The 16,205-nt window shown below is 41.0% G+C and overlaps 2 long non-coding RNA genes across 3 annotated transcripts in view; one reads left to right on the top strand and one right to left on the bottom strand.

The window, feature by feature from the left end:
• Positions 1 to 15,850, bottom strand: part of LOC310731484 — a 45,107-nt gene extending 29,257 nt beyond the window's left edge. For both annotated transcript variants that reach the window (XR_014535215.1, XR_014535216.1), the window contains exon 1: positions 15,568 to 15,850. This is a non-coding gene — a long non-coding RNA (uncharacterized lncRNA). The remainder of the gene's footprint in view (positions 1 to 15,567) is intronic.
• LOC310731489 lies at positions 10,009 to 12,269 on the top strand. The gene is made up of 3 exons (XR_014535222.1): positions 10,009 to 10,096; positions 10,295 to 10,515; positions 10,589 to 12,269. It is a non-coding gene; the product is annotated as an uncharacterized lncRNA (long non-coding RNA).
• Positions 15,851 to 16,205: the final 355 nt, after the last annotated feature.

Genomic DNA, 16,205 nt, shown 5'->3' with positions numbered 1-16,205 from the left:
ACTGCAGCCAAAACGCACCCAAAGGAAGCTTCGGAGCTGACATCCAAACCGACATGTAGCAGAATGTTTCAGCATGAGCACTTGGCCTTGCTAACAGGGATACACGCGACATGCTATGCATATAGATTCGAAAGCGTGTCGTCGCAACCTCGTCCTTCGCCTTTGCATTTGTTGCGATCACATGATGCAGGCGAGTCGATTCACGGCAATGTTTTGACTATTTAATTGCTAGCGGTAAAGCATGGATCGGGGTGCGATGCTCAATCCAGGTTCTCCGGTGTAACACAAGGTGAGATGCTGCCTCAGCGAGTGTTCGGTCCGACACAAATCTTGGCACAAGAGCTTAACTTATAAGGGCCATTAGACGCTGCTGTGTGTGTGTGTGTGTGTGTGTGTGTGTGTGTGTGTGTGTGTGTGTGTGAGAGAAAGAGTGCGAGAGCACGGCAGGGGCAGGTGCAGCGAAAACACACTCCCGCCCAGGCCATTTCCACCTGACACTGATTTCTTCATCTGACAGTAATTTCAACCCTCCCAGTTAATGAACAATGGAATAAATGGGCTTAAATTTGGGAGGCAGAAGTCAGTTTAACATAACCACTGCCATCAACGCTGACATTAATTGCTCCCTAATTCTGGCAGTCGTGCCTCCAAGAGGCCAAGAGGAAAGAATAAGTGTTTGAGAGGAGAATGGATATGAGACCCTGACACACTGCGAGAGTGACGGCACAGGCCGGGAACTCGCACACGGAAGAGAAGGGCTATCCACCATGCCAGCTATGTAAAAGTGGGCAGAATTAGCATTGACCTCTCTGCTGGCAAGGTGCCAGGATTAAATAAAAAGTTTTTTTTTTTTTTTAGCAAACCATTTAGCAAGCTAGCGGCATCAGGGGAGAGCTCGTCTAGTATGGTCGGTGACATTAAGTGATGTTAAGTGGTTAAAGTAGGCCTCAAAGGTAGCAAGACAGACTTTGAGAGCTAGAATTATAGCTGATGGCATTGCTGCCATGTTGTATTTTTAAACACGTTTCAAAAACCGATTGGAAGTTCGGTGTAGATGATGTTAGCTACCGTTTACAAATGGCATAAATTGTAAAGTATGTTTTATACATTTTCTTTTCAATGAGTAAATAAAACCAGGTTGCATTTTAAAACAAATATGATCCGATTCCCTGGTTCTCCAAGTAAAGGGCTGGTGGACCTAAATCATTCTTGCTTGCTTTGGAAAAAAAAGAAAAAACATTTTAAGACAAAAAATTGTCTGATTCCCTAATTCCCCGACTAATGGGCTGGTGGACCCAACTCATCCTTACTTGAAGAAATTAACTTCCTGCCTAATTAGAAAAGTTGTCATGTCTGGCAAAAAGGGCAGCCCAGTGGGTCATTACACATGGCCCATTTTAGGCCACTTCCCTCTGGCTCATTCCTTGTCAAATCAGGCTATTTGCAGCTCCTTCACAAGGCCATTAAATGTGCCCCCTACCCAGGCTGGAATCGCCAGAGATGGGCCTCAGATGAAGCCAGAAACTCTGACAAGAGTACGATTTGTCCAGACCCAGAGCTTTGGATAATATTGCTGCCCTTTGATGGCTGCTAAAAGGGCGTGCTTGAGTCAAGGGCAATTCTGCAGACGAGACAGTGTTATGAATACTTTAACATAACATACATTATATTTGAGCCTTTAGCCGATCCCCCACCTCATGCATTCTGAGTTCCATGTGGCAGGGCAATTATGCATAATTACACTGAGAGGTTAATGCACAAGGGCTGGGAAATACTGCGATGCTAAGCGTGCCTCCTTCCATTCTCACCATTTCCAGCTCTCAGATCTGAGCTGTGGTCCGCTGGTAGGATGTAGCAGTCATTGTCATGACAGCAGGGTTGAAGAAGTTCAAGGTGCTCACAGAGCGAAGGGGTCACGTTGGCCCAGAAGCCTCCAATCTGGTGATCCGACACCTCTTTGACCCGATCATCTGGTTCTGGCTGTCCAAGTGCGTTCACGCTCTGTTTCCTGATACGCTAAGACAAAGGGGCCAAGATACGGATCTGACTGCTAGTGCGTGCCGAGCAAACACAAGTGATTCGCAGCCCCCGGAGCTCTGACTACTTCCGCCCATGAACCATGCGAAGGTGCCCTGTCAACACTCACAAACATGCCTACTGCAAAAACAAGATTCTCAATACTCTAAAATCCTGCGCTGCTTTAAAATGAAAATGCAGTCAAATCTCCTTATTCTTCTCCTCACACACTCTGAAGTGCACCTCAGTCTTCCCTTAACCCCGTGGATGAAAAGCATGTTGTTTGTGTCTGCACATTTCATATGCAGATTGTGTCGTGCACCAGGGCCATATTAAAGGGCTAAGCATTTGCTTTTTTGCATAGTTTTTAGGACCCTTGCCTCGAGCCAAGCCTGGTGCTTGGTGCCCAGGCAGGACAAATAGTACAGCTTCAAGGTGGCACGGTGCAGTCTGAATCAGCGCTCACCTCACGCCCCACCAGTCCCGAGGGCATCTGCACCAAGTCCGCCTTTATTTCAACCACTGCCACAGGAGCAAAAAAGGGAACGAAAGAAAGAAAGAGAAAAAAGGCACTGATGCCGATGCAGGGATTTGAATAATTCTGCATCATAGGCACACAACAACAGAGGTGGGAAGGAGGGAGCAAAAAAAAAAAAAAAAATATGGGAGCTCAAATTTCGCAAGGCATCTCTTCTTTGCTATGCTGAGGCTTACCATGAAAGCGGCAGGCCACGTTTCAGGTGCAGCGGAGAAAAGCTGATAAAAGCAGGCGTGGGATTACACTCCATGACCAAAGACATTCATCTCTCCCATTTTCTTCATTTCTTCTTTTTTTTTCCAAATGGCATCCTTTAGCTTTCTTCTGTCAGCTCATCAGGGCAGAGCCACTCAAGCAGAATGCTTCGGCTTTGCTTGTATAATTAGCTGGACAACTCTTTCACCTTGCTGCACAGATAGCAGAGTGTATGTCTCCTGTCCCCTGAGGCATGTTAAACCTCCCTTCTTCTCCTCCTCCTCCACCACCACCCCAACAATTCCCTTCTCTTTCACGACACAAAGAGCACAAACCTCGTCCAGATCACTATACACTCAAACACTCAGACACCCCAACCCCTACCCCACCGTGCCCCCCCACCCAAACCCAGCTATTCAGTAAGACATATCCGCACCTGTCTGACCAACACATACCCCTGGAAAACAATGCCACGTTATAACGACTCAATTAAGAAGTCTTAGCGTGGCAGGTAGCATCACGGAGGTGCAGAGGCAGTTCAGGGGAATTATGTTAATGCAGGGATGCTAATGCAGGATGGGCTGCACTCCTCAGCAGGAACTGTGCTGAACTGACAAACCCTCAACCCTGCTGCCAGTCATGCTGTAATGGATCATCCTCCTAGTAGCTCCAATCGCTTTCTAAACAAAATAACTATGGCAAGTACAAGTTTATCCACATTCATTCTTGTAACCCCGTTAGCCGTTTGCATCTTATGCACATTGGTGGCGGATGATGCTGCAATGCTTCCTGAAAATATGACTACAGTAAAAATAAGTGTCTCTTTAAACTTTCACTTGAGGAAAGGCACATAAGTATTTGCCTTCATATTTATGTACAACAATCATTTTTGTCACAAGACAAAATCAACTTCATCAACTCTAATGTTACTTAATGACTCTAATGTTACTCTTAGTACACCAATCTATTAACAGAATGATATTAATGACTTAAACACTGATTGATAACTCTTCAAATGATCATGAGCCCAAAACATAATTTTTTAAGAGTTTCTTCTATCATTTATTCTTCTCAATATGTTCCGCTTAGTGTTGAACCGATGCTGAACTGAATAGATACCTCCAAGCAGCAATCGAAACAAGTTCGAAACAGAGCATGCGATCTACCCTAAATGGTGGCTTTGCTGCATGTTTGACCAGTTATTTTTTTTTCACTCATAATTAAAAAGGAAAGACTGAGTTGCAGATACGCAATAAAGCTACTTAAGTACAGTAACGAATTACATTTACTATGCTACTGTCCACCACTGCTCATACTGATGTCATGGTGCTGCTGTGTCAGGCATTCAGGTTTCATACATTACTTTTGATTTCATTTAAAAGATACCTGATCTGGTTCCTCTCAAGGTTTCTTTCTCATGCCATCACAATGAGTTTTTTCTTGCCACAAACACCACTGAGTCACTCATTAGGGACAAACTTACAATTCTAAAGAACGAACTTATGCAGTCTTTTATAACCACTTTATCTCCACAAAGCTGCTTTGAGACAATGTCATTTGTTCTCTATAAATAAAAATGGATTCAATTGAATAGATACCTTTTTTTAAAAAAAGATAGGGTTATATTAGCAGTGGCAAGACTTAAAATGTTTTTAACAGAAGATCAAATACTTATCCATGAAACTAAAATTTTTAACATATTGACATATTGGCTGACTATGACATGAAGGCGTTAATGCTGGTCTAAACAACAAAAATTAATAAAGAGGAACATAATGGCGCTAATTTGTATTTTTTCCAGCATAGTATGGTTAGCATATGTGCCTTGAACCCGTGCCAAGAAGTGCATCTTCAGGGACTTCATTAAATTTGTAGGGAAAATTAGCTTAATGCTGATGTTGTCAGTCACAAGCTCAAATAACTGTGTACATGGACAAAGCGATGACCATAGAAAAGGTACAGCTAAAGTTAGAAACGCTGTGTTCGCTCAAATTAAAGGACTCGCGTGACTTAGGTGAGACATGCTATGATGGCGAAGGAGAAAAATTCACCCAAGTGCATCACCTCTCCCTGCACCTCTCCCTCCACCATGCTCCCAGTATTTTGCAAAAAGGTAAGGGATCCATTATGACAAAAGTCTGCCTCCATTCATTTTTACTCCACTGCCCCAATTTAGCATTAAATTCTACGCACAGCACCTGAGCGACTTTCTGACTTCCAACTCGTCAATACTGAAATAAACAGTCAGAGTGAACGTTCCTTAATTCCAGAGTAACCTACTCCTCAGCTTTGCTAATGCCCCGCTCTATTGATGTTTCTTTTTCCCAGGGAGGAAGCCATGCTAACCCCTTAGCCCCACCCTCACCTCTTCCAACAGCCAGAGAAAAGGCCTGCAGTCCTTTGTCGTGTCTGCATCAAACAAGAAACATGTTCAGGGGTGTTTTAACGGGGGCATCATCGCGGTCAGGATGAGAGCAAGGGAATGCTGAGATGGTTGTCTGGCTGGGCGTTTGTGCCCAGGGAGACTCTCCTGTCTGGGCACAGCTTGAAGCCGAGCCACCGTGTATGGGGCCTGACCCCCGAGGTCATGCTCTGGGTGCAAATTCAAAAGCTTGACATCTGTTGCCTGGCTTTTTGATCAAGCATAGAAAGAAAAGCTTAGGCCGCTTGTCAACTAAACACTGGTTCTTGGGTGAAATAATACCCCAGCAAGCCACCTAGACTACAATTTAGCCTTTTTTTTGTTTTGTTTTTGTGCCTTGGCCTGTATGCCTATAAAGAACGATTAACTGAATAGGAACAAGCAGAATGGGTTCAGTTATTTTGCGCATTTTCATCTTCTTGTGGGAAAGATGCAGATGAGTGGAAGCTTGTTTAATGTAGGATAATCAAGACCGGAGAAGTGGACAGGTTTCTGCAGGTTTCACCGAGTCAAATTTGAGACTTTTTAAAATCATTAAGAATTTAATTTAAGCCCTATTGCATGAAATCAAAAGCACGCACACAAATATGCTGTTAGCAAACTGGCCTTAGCCAAAACCTAAATACTTTTTTTTCAAGCCAAGTATTGCTTAACTTGCACTTCCTTCCCCATAGCTGAAAAATAAATTCTGCTTTACATCTGTAGTACAATCGAATAGAGATTTGCACTAATAACAGAAAGGTGATTGGCTGTTGCACGTCGGTCTCATTTGAGGTCGTAATACAGCAAATTATATTTGGACCAGCAAAAGAAAGAACTGCAACACCACAGAAACAACAACAACAAAAAAAACACTCTGAAGTGCTGTCGGAGCATTTCAATGAGCGTTAGAGGGAGCATTACATGGACGTGGGGAAAGTAAGAACCGTTTAAAATCATTTAAGACCTTAAACAGCGAATTTAAGATGTTTTAATGTCTATTTTAGGAAAGTTGTTTGTACCTCTAAAAGCTCACAGCTGACGATTTTTATTGAATAGTAAAAAGCTGTTTTTAACGTATACTCTAATATGTCATATGTGATCGGAATAGAGGGTTAAATCGCATGCATTTGTGTTTTAATCAAAATAACCGCTTTAAATAGGCTTTGTTTTAATTTCATACCTAAAAAGCCATTGACTCTATTTATATGAAAATGGGGTTCACAACAAAACCCCTGATCAAAATAATGTTTTATAACTTTTCCTCCCAAAATGAGAGGCTTAGTGTGTTTTAGGAAGTGATAGTCTTATATTTTGGCATTCAAAAGCTCCTGTTCTGAGATGCAGAGCCATGTAATGGGTTCCTGATGCAGTTGGCATGGTGACAAGTGAGAGAAAGCGCCAAGTTAAATCTGGTGGCTGAATCTCCCCAAAACCTGCTGTAATCTTCGGCCAATCTACGTATTAACACCCAACTTCTGCCTTGCGCTGTCTTTATTCCCGAGCCTCGGTCCACTCCCCCTGCCGCCACACAAAGGGCTTTTCTAACAGGATAAAGGGTGTGAAAACATGCCCCCGGATTCACTCCGCACTATAGCTTTTATATTGCCCAGTGCTTGGCATTTGTCTTTTTAATTTAAAAAAGAAAATATCATGTAGTCTCGGCCGCCTGCTGGGATGTGTTGTGTCAGGTCCGTGATGCGAATGATGAAAATAGAGACGGGAAAGATTTAGCGCGGTAACCTGGTATGATTAAAAAACATATTGAAATGACATAGGTGATAGGAACATGTTCCACCTCTCAAAGAGTCAAAGAGCCATGTTTTTATTATCGGCCACTGAATGCGACAGTCTCTTTTTTATAATAAACGATAATACACGCTCAGACCGACGCTACATTAAAGGTTTAATAGTGACATTCTGCAGTTGCACATCCTTTTTTATAGCAGAACTGCCTGATTATGAATGTTATAGCAGTTGGGAAGATGCCAAAACCTTTACCAGGCTTTAGCCTTCCAGGTCTACATGGCATTTAGATATGAATGAGTTCGAATATAAGGATTGTTATGGATTACTTTTTCTTTTTTTTTCAAGTAAATGCTTCATTCTGCCAATGGTTGTGGTGGAACTAAAAAATTCTTCCACCTGGACAGAGTACAGCATTAGTGTACGATGATGTAGAAATGCAGAACTGTTCCTCCACAAGATATTCCCTCAGCTGTGGGTTGAGATTTGGTGAGAGTGAAGGTCAACGCATATAATTCACATCTAACTATTTGATCAATCCCCATGCACTGTAAAGGGGGCGGAGTCAAAGTACAATTGCTCACATCCTCCAAGATAGAAATAGTCCATAATACTATAGGGGTAAATGTGGTCAGTTTGAAGAACTTTGATGTGCACTAATTCCTCCGAACAAGTGCAGGCCAGCTATAAGAGCAAAAATAATTGTAGCATAACAATGCCACCAGACATTTTAAACATCAAAGTTTAACTTAAAGCAATGGAGCCATGGGTCAGTTTATAAAAATGTTGTTTGTTCCAGTAAAAAGGTACCAAATGATTGATTTTGCCCTTTGGCTATACTCCCAAATGCTCTTTTTACAATAATGTTTTCTTTAAAAGTATCTACTAAGCATACAAGTGCAGCTGACATTCCTATAAGGCACTTTATCCATAAATGAAGTTATCGTTTCCTAGAAAGCCAGAAAGCAGGTCACACCGAAGGCGTTCGACACGACTCTGACACTTTGGGTCAGGAGTACAAGCGGAGCTCGAGTCTCAAACGCAACCTCCAGGTTTCAACCCTCGGAGCTGTAAAAGTGCAGGGAGCATCACAGGTAAACAGCAGTCCATATCTGAATAATATATTTATACATTCAGGTTGAAGGGGGGGGGGGGGGGGGGGGAACAGCTCTCCAGCACTCCTCAGTCTGTCCTGTGCTGCAGCTCTGTTCATACAGTGACAGCTCACCGGGAGCCGGCAGAGTGCAAGGTGAGCTGCTTATCACCAGAGTCTGCCCATGTCTGCTTCACAGTAAAACACACACTGGGAACATTCCGCAAGAGTGTGAAACAAGGTGGAGAAGATTGCTGCATTCGGGTATTAAAATCCTCCAAACTTTAAATGGCGCTATTAAACCCGTTCTTTCAAAAAATGGAAAGAATGGAGTCATCCAAGAGTCATTGGAAAAAGGGGGATTAGTCAGAAAAGCAGCCAGGTGGTCAGTGAAGGTTAAAGGTCCCTGTTATTTCATAACTAAACCGTAACTGAGCATATTCCAGACTTCCCGGACATTCCAGGACTAATTTACCCCAAACAAAGCGTGAATATTTATCCAATCACAAATCAGAGGGTTAAAGGGAAAGGGGTGCAAATACTTATGCAAGACACATGAGAACAAGGTCAGGACAAACGCAGTCAATCTCCAGAGCACTCAAGGTCACTCTTTTGCCAGTCATCTATGTAAATATAGCATTTTTATATAGTATTTCATTCATCTGCTTTGAGAAAAGGGCACTTCTCATCTTTGGCATCAATTTGAATGTCACCGATTTCTCAGGATTGACAAAATAATATGCACTCATCTTTTTCGCCTAGAAAAAAAAAATAAATAGGGGACGTTGCACGTCGGGTAGATTTTTTTTTTCTTTCTCTCTTTTTTTTTTTGCTTCTTTTTAATCAGTGGAGGACGAGTGACATGTCCAATCATAACAAAACATCAGCTGTTAAATGGGCCTTTGCAATCACTGTCAAAGCCAACCATTAGGAAGCCCTGCATCCATGGACATCAATCAGCTTTTATAAAGTTATTTATTCATCATTTAATTATATAACTCAGCGTTTTATCTATTTATTTATTCTAATCAGTCGAGTTCCTCACTTTGTGTATGCCCTTGTCCAATCAAACAATGCCGGCACGAGAAATTGCTTGTTTGCACATCTTTATGTTTAGGAAGAGATCGTTTTATCTAGTCTTGTTTTTTCTGGTATACGTTTGAAGCTTCATAGTGTTAAATCAAGACCTTGCTTCCTTAATTGCATATAAGCAAACATTTTTTCCTACAACAAGTAAAACATTTCCTTGGATTTAGCACCAAAATATCTCTTTTCTAATTTCTTGTTGCTTTTAGAAAAAAAAAGCTTCTTAATCAAGAACCGGTAACACCAACATGCGAATTATATGCAAAGAACAACTGTAGCTGAAATGAATTATTTCCTCAAATTAAGCACATTAGCTGTGAAATGATTTGCTTTTCAATTTAAGAAGCCGTGGAATCCGATTTTAATGTCACACACCCCAAAATTCGAGATTTGCTGCTGATCCGCTGGAGCAGAACACGGCACAAAGAAAGCAGTAGGTCACCTACATAAGTGCAAAAAAAAAACGATCAACTCAGCATGAAATTTGTTGTAAACAACCAGCTTGGTCCAAACTCAATGCATTGTTTATAAATAGAGGAATATTTCAACTAATTGTAGGAATTTTTTTTTAAAGGAATTAAAAAGAGTGGGGAAAAAAATTTATAGATGTTTAGTGATCATAATCTAAAGACCTGAGGAACCACTACGCTTACTTCTGAACTAATCGGGTAGCATTAGGGTTGCGAAATTCTGGGAATTTTCAAGACTGGAAACTTTCCATGGGAATTAACAGGCATTCATAGGAATAAACTGGAAATTTACAAAATTGACAGACAGAACTCAACTGATCTTATCCAGGAGTTAAAAGACCACTATACTTAAAAATAAGGGTTGGAGAAAGTTCTAGAAATGTAGCCTTGCTTTCACAAACTAAAATGAGTTTGAGCTCATCATAGATAAATAAATGGATGACTTTGATGAACTTACTTCCATAGTATGTCATGTTAGTAGTGCCACCTTTAGCACTGGAGCATTCTCAGGGGAGCTCGAAGGCACTTGATGCTGTTTTCATGTAATTGCAGTAAGTTTGATGAGACCTTAATGAATTTATTTTGTGAGAATTTGGTTGTGTACAGAGCCAAAATAAAGACGCTAAGCTGATTAATTAGCATGCTAACAGTTCATAGCTTATGTGAGTCATTCCACATACAGGACTGACAGAGCAGTAAGGTTAGTGAGACCTAGCATGACTAGCTTTCTGTTATACCCTCCTCAACAGACAAGATGTCAATTAATCACCGCAAAGTCACTGTCTCTCATATTCTCCAAGTGTCATGAGACTCTTTGGTGCGACGCTTCAGCACAAAAGAAGCTATTAAACATATCATAGCAGGGGCCTGTTCGCTTCGGCGTCATTTCCATGTCCTTGTGTCGCTCTAAACTCCGGCTCGATGCACCGCTAATTCTTCAATTAAATCGATATTCAGCACGAAAAGAAAGGCAAGTACTAGTACAAGTGCAAGTGTACATCGTTGAGCAGCGTCTGCAAAGGTATTTTAACCTTCACCTTCAGGTTTCGGGTGGAGATTGTGGAACGGACCACAGGAGCTAACCTCGAAGACCTCAGAGACCCTTGGGAAAACTTAAGGCCATGTCGGAGAGGGGGCTGGCCCATTAAGAGCTCTGAAAACAAACATAACACCTTAAATAGGACCAGCCAAGGAAGAAGATCAAACTGGGGTGAAAATTGTGAGAAAATTTGGAGCTACATTGGGTTATGAGGTTCGATAGTCAAACAAGCTAAAAGCTACACTTTGTTCACAAGACTGTTTCGACGACGTAGGAAAACGTGCCAGACAGAATTGGTAATTGTCTTATTTGATGCCAGAAGGCCTACAGAACATGCAAATTTTCCACTACTACTTAGCATATGTTTTACGGCAGATGTTAGATGTAGATAATACGTGCTTTATGAGAACTGTCAGAGCATATTTCACGCTCAATTCCGATTGGTTGACAAGGATCTATAATTTACTTATTTATAATGTCGATCCGGTCAAACGTATAACTGCAGTTCATTCATTTGTTCGTATATCTGTATTTTTTAAGCTCCAGTTTCCCGGTGCTGTTTTTCTCCTGCTTGGTTTATTTTTACACAAAATATAAAGTTAATATTTTCCCAAAATGTCACTTTCATCATTCATTGCTTTAAAGAGGCATGTGTCAGGAAATAGGGCCAAAAATCCAGGACGATTTCCTATATCCTAGTATGCATCTCTAAATTCCAGCGAGCTCCTCATGATGTTCTGCAGCCTGTCGCACTGCTATCGGTACTAATCATTACCCAGTTAGACTGGCCTCCTCCTCTTTCTTCGTTTTTTAAATAAACAAGATAATTGGCTATCATTGTCTGGCCGTCTCTGTTTGGTGAGTGGAAATGAGAATGGCAGTGACCAGATGCCTGGCTCTCGCTCTCAAAGCTCTTTAATTAGAGTGGGCTCGGTGAACCTGAGGACCACGGCACGACAAAAGCAGGGAAAAGGGCAATTAACGGCCGATCGGTCCCCTCTCCGTCCATCTGTCGGAGCGCAGGTGAAAGGATGATGAAGGAGCTCCATCCACATGGTCCCATATGGAGACCCTTATGGGCGAAAGACGCTCTCGCTCCTCATTTCCTTTAAGACCGCCTTTTATTTAGCTTCCGCTGACATCAATATCTGCCTGGGAATGCAAAGGGGCAGCTGCACAGATTGTCTGCCTACCTTGTTATGTAGTGAATGTGTAATTTAGGTCCTCCCTCAGCATGCTATCCTTTTTTTCTCTTCCTCCTTTTAGGCTGGCTCTATAGAAAAGATAAATATGAGCAGCCCCCAATGGTTAGTTGCATTAATTTTGTGTCTGGAAACGGCTTTGCGGAGCTTTTCGTATCAATGTTTGTTTGAAATGTAACATTTTGGATTAGAAAACTTATTATTATTTCAATTATTAAAATTTTTTTACTGAATTCTCAAATCTGATTGGTCAGATGATGTTGATTACATTTAACAACAGCTAGACTGATTTAAGATTAGTAAAAAAGTATGAATGAAAATAAAATTTATTGACTATTGTAAAGTATGAAAAAAGAAGGAGTCTCCAGTGTCAGCACTTAAAAACAGGTTTTTGTTGTTGTTGTTGTTTTTAAGGTTGCTTTAAATTTTCATTACCAGCTACAGTTGCGTGCATTCAAATGTTTTATTTTCTTATTTTCTTTACGCCTGCCAAAGTTTTACTTCTAGATAGTTTGAATAAAGTGTTGCATTAATGATGCAGATGCATTAAATAAGATAAAGCATTTCCAGGTTACGTTCTAATTTTAGTTATTTGTTTGTCTGGAGAAGAGCATACTTTTCTCAAGCCATTGAAATGCATTGTCATATGCCATCAGGATAAACTAGTGATATTCAGATGACCCTTTTTTCATATTTTCTTGGCATCCATTGAAATGTCCAGACTTTATTAAAGCAGACTGTGATGTAAATTTGACATGAAACAGCAAAGTGCTTTCGGGTTTCTGCTTTTATGTGGAACGTTGCTGTGTGTTGTGTTGAATGCTTACATACTACGCTCTTGCAATTAAACCACTCTTAAGCAAAATGTCTGAAAATGTCGTAATGGAAATGTCCTTCAAAATGTTCTTCAAGGGTTCCTCCAATGGTTAAGGGGTTCTTAGCTTTCTAAAGAAGCTCCTATCATTATAGGTGAGGTAAGGAGGCCTTGAAGTGCAGACAGTGTTCAAGTTCATCCAATAGTTGTTTGACTGGGTTGAGGTCAGACCGCTATAGCAGGAGATCGTCGCCTAAACACATGTAAAGCATATCTTCATGGTGTTACTGTATATCTTACACAGTGGCTGTGTGATGCTGGTACAGGTTTGAGTCTCCTAGTTCAAGTGCGGGAATAATCGGCATCCAAAGACGTCCTTTACAATTGTGTGCCTCCAACTTTATGATAACTGTTTGCGCAAGAACCACATCTGGGCGAAAAATCTCCGGTATCAATAATTATGTCTTTGTAGTGTGTCTACTCTGAAGGTAATCACATTGAATGGTTACATAAAGATCATGATTGATCTAGAACTGTTATATTCTAATTCGTTTAATTTTCTTTAGTTGATTTCGATGATTAGCAATCATAAAAAAAAAAAAAAGATTCCCCTAGGGGGGCCTTCAAACTTTTTCTTAAACCGCAAACCTGAACAACATTGATGACATTTGGCAGACACCCTAATCCAGAGTGATTACACTAAACTCATTGATAAAACTGAGCAGGTGAGAGTTAAGGGCCTTGCTTAAGGGCCACCTAGTGGCAGCTTGGCATTGCTGGGCATGCCACAGTGCTCATGCTTGCATTTATTGAGCTAGAGGGAGCCAATCAGCTGATTATTAGCTTGTTTATAACCTCAGATAATGACAGCAAACTGTACTTTCCCATGTCTCTGGAGTTTTTCTGGGTAGGTGCACATGGTGTATTTTGAATTAGCGTTTAGAGTAAAGCTTTAGAGAAATATCAGTAGTCCTAAAGGTCCAATTATGTACTGAAATTTTTAGGGATGCCGACTGAAAAAAAGAAGACCATTTTACTTTGTGCATGGCAGTGAGACAGTGTAGTTCCAGCCACGATTCCATGCTCTAAAAGACTGATCGCTTTCCATTACATTGGAGGATGAGTTACAGGTACAATCGTTATATTTGCGTAATCAAGCTGGTAACAGTCCAACATGCCCTCACCTGACACAAGCAAATTCCTGAATCAACCCCACTGTGCTCCTGCTTGCTTTTCTGGCATCGGACTCGCAGGATTATGAAAATGAGGACAAGAAGAGCTCTATGTCCGACTAGTGCAGCTCCAGTCTTAGCCATGATAATGACCTGGAGGAAGGATTCACCCTTGAAGGAAACAGCCTGGACCTATATATCACTCTAATTGCACTAGGCAGGTCTGGGGCCTGCATGCGCCGGGACGGTCTGAGTAAGGGAAAATGCAAGCAAGGCGAATATTAATCGCGCTGCATGCTCGCTGACATGGGATACATTTTATTATGAAGACTAATGGTCCACTTGAGTGAATCCGCATTCCAATATTCCGGCTTGTTTGACCCTAACTGGCTGGTTTTGAATATAATGTTGGAGTTCGGCTAGATTGCGTTCATGGAAATTTTCAATAGAATTGTTTAAGTGCTGAGAGAAGTTGGTTGTCAGCGGAACGGTCCGCCATCGACGGATGCTTGTCGGCAAACGCAGCGTTTTGTAATGCAGGGTTCATGAAGGCAGGGCACAGGTGCGCAAACCCGAGGTGAAATTTATAAAACTATCAAAGAAAAGCAACCTGACAGCAAAATAATCTGTATCCAGAAACATACTACAGAGACGGAAAAACCAGAAACATTTGATCGCGAAACAAATGTCAGCACTGAGCGCTCTGCAAGATTCATGATATGACTTAAGAACTAGCGATCATATCAATATGAAACAGAGAACAGTTGTACACGTTAAGGTAACAAACCAATGAGAATACAATAGGAATTGCATGAGAAAAAAATTTAATAATAAAATGCATAGAAATAAATGGAAATCTGATGTGTTCTTTAGGAAACTCTGAAATTGCGTTTTGCAACCTCAGAACTATCTAGCAAGCTACATTCTGTACGTTAGCTAGATCAATGTATGTCTTTATGATGTGCACACATTCTATAATTATGACAATATTATATTTAATTACAGAGAGATATGTGGTTTTGTTGCGTTTCATGTAAAAAAAAATGCTTGTTCGATGAAACATTTTCTCCCTAAAGAAATATAAGAGCCGTGTTCAATCCCAGCACCGCTGTCTGGTCTTGTTCTCCTGGAATGTCGTTGCAACCAGAGAAAATGGTATGCAGAGGTCTGAGAAGGAGGGAAGGGAGCGGTGGGGTTGGGGCGATCGAGGGAGTGGTTGTGGCACCAACTTGCTCTAGGAACTCTCGCTTTAATAGCCTTTACTGTACAACAACATGCACAAATACCACAATGCGTTTTTTTCCTCTTCTTTTTTTTTTTTTTCTACGTATTTTTAATCTTGCTACATGAGAATATTTCAATAAGCGTTCCATCTGATGCCGATTCTGGAAAGGTCAACTTATCTTTCAGACACATATGCAAGTGATGGCAAAAAAAAAAAAAAAAATGTATATATAAATATATGTATATATATATATATATATATATATATATATATATATATATATATATATATATATATATATATATAAAATTCGGTGTTCAAACAATGATCTGCATAAAAAAAAAAATTAAAAAAAAGATTTTATCATGTGAGGTATTGAGGGTAAATGCTACGACTTTATCAAAAAAAAAGAATCACAGAGACTGAAAGCTCGGTAAGCGCCCCCATTCCCGCTTTTAGGAAGTTTTCATTTGACGCTAAAAGAAAAGATGTCTAGATAGCTTCACACCTCAAGGTCAGATCATTTTTACGCACACACAAAGAAGAAGAGGGGTCCTCTTTTTTGCTTACCAAAGGTGGGAGGAAGAGTTAAGGTTGGATCTTGGGTTTCACTCCCTCTCTGGCCCTGGGGCGAGCTGGCTGATATCGAAATGAGGTATGTAAACCATCAGAACAGGTTGGAGCAGTTCGCACGCCGAGTGTCGGCCTTAACCCCTCGTTTTCTGCCCTCACACGTTTACATCCTGTCGCTCCGAGGGAACAAAAAGGGCTGGCGGTCAAGTGCAGTCTGAGCTCCTGACAAGTGATCCCGAGGTCGCTGGGGAGGAGAAGTGTGTAGGCGAAAGAATGCAGGATCTCTGGGTGAAGAACACAGAAAAGAAAGAAATCGATATTCACACCAGGTTGAAGAAAAAAAACATTGAAGCTGATTTATTAACTCGGGTTTACGAAAGGCTGTGTTTTTTTAGCTCGCATCAATTCCAGGGTTTGCAAAGGTGCCAGAATTTGTATCTGATCCACATTCGAACAGTATTAAATGAATGAAATGTCCTTTGACAAATTAAACCAATGGTAATTGGTGGATTTCTGCTGCATAAGAGGAATAAAACACTTTAGCAACCAACCGAACGATTTAAACTCTTTTCGAATGTTCTAATTCTACTAAACCCATGACCCATTTACACTTCAGACATTTATTGTCAAGTTTA

Source organism: Silurus aristotelis, assembly GCF_946808225.1.
Source record: "Silurus aristotelis genome assembly, chromosome: 9".
Classification (NCBI taxonomy): domain Eukaryota; kingdom Metazoa; phylum Chordata; class Actinopteri; order Siluriformes; family Siluridae; genus Silurus; species Silurus aristotelis.
The sequence above is the reverse complement of the archived record's forward strand: the minus strand, read 5'-3'. Positions and strand labels throughout refer to the sequence as shown.